This window comes from Elephantulus edwardii, unplaced genomic scaffold (assembly GCF_000299155.1).
Source record: "Elephantulus edwardii isolate Elephantulus edwardi_28Jun2011 unplaced genomic scaffold, EleEdw1.0 scaffold00164, whole genome shotgun sequence".
Classification (NCBI taxonomy): Eukaryota; Metazoa; Chordata; class Mammalia; order Macroscelidea; family Macroscelididae; genus Elephantulus; species Elephantulus edwardii.
In genome coordinates, this window is record NW_006399914.1 from 700102 (window position 1) to 701453 (window position 1352).

Genomic DNA, 1352 nt, shown 5'->3' on the forward strand with positions numbered 1-1352 from the left:
TCCCATTACTCCAATCACCGAATTGATCCTTCTCATTGAGGGTTTTCTCCAGCATCAGAGCTCAAAGACACCAATTCTCTTTCTATCATCCCTAGTCCGGCTCTCTGAAGCATAACACACAATTGCGAAGACTATGGCCCAGACCAAGTATACTTAGTCTCCAGTCTGACGTCATTGCTCTTCAGTACTCTGGAGAGGTATATGAAGTTGACTCTCCCAATGCAATTCAGCTCTTGATTTCCTGGCTTCCAGTACCAAGAGTGTTGATTGTGGAACCAAGTAAACTAAAACTGTTAACAATCTCAATCTCTTCCCCATCCATCATGATGCTGTCAATTGGCCCAGTGGTGAAAATCTTTGTTTTCTGATGTTGAGCTTCAATCCATATTGAAAGTTTCAGTCCTTGACCTTCTGCAGCAAGTGCTTCAGGTCCTCCTCAGTTTCACCGAGCAGAGTTGTGTCATCTGCATAACGTAGGTTGTTGACAATTTTTCCACCAATCCTGATGCCATATTCCTCCTTGTACAGCCCAGCACCCTGGATGATCTATTCTGCATATAGATTGAAAAGGTATGGAGACAGAATACATACTTGGCAGACCACCTTCCTGATTTTGAGCCATGCAGTGTCTACTTGCTCTGTTCTGACAACTGCCTCTTAGTTCAAGTATAGGTTTTGCACAAGCACAATCAAATGTTCTGGGATTCCCATTCTTCTTAGAGTCAACCACATTTTGTTGTGATCTACACAGTCAAAACCCTTCGCATAGTCAATGAAACACAGATAGGCATTCCCCTGGTACTCCCTACTTTCTGGATTGCATCCATTCTACATATTGACTCAGTCAGTATGCTGAGCCAATTTTTTGAGAAGCTGGATTCTATGAAGGAAAATGGGGCTTCTGGATTGGAGGAAGACTCATCAATAACCTATATTATGGAGATGATGTAATTTTGATTGCTGAAGATGAGAGCTTGAAACCCTTGCTGCAGAAGATAAAAGACGACAGTATTGAATATGGATTATACTTCAATGCCAAGAAAATTGAAATCCTCTTCACTGGATTGGTAGGTAATATAAATGGAGAAAAGATTGAAATTATTGATGACTTTATCTTACTTGGATTCACAGTCGACACCCTTGGGACCAACTGTCAGTAGTTTAGGAGACATTCCATTGAGAAAGTCTATAGTCAGTTACCTCTCCAAATTATTGAGGAGCAATGGCATTAATCTGAAGAATAAGTTGTCTCTGATTCTGACCATGATCTTCTCATTCACTTGCTATACATGCAAGATCTGGAAAATGAATAAGGATGACAAGAAGAATTGATACTTTTGAGCTGTGGTGCT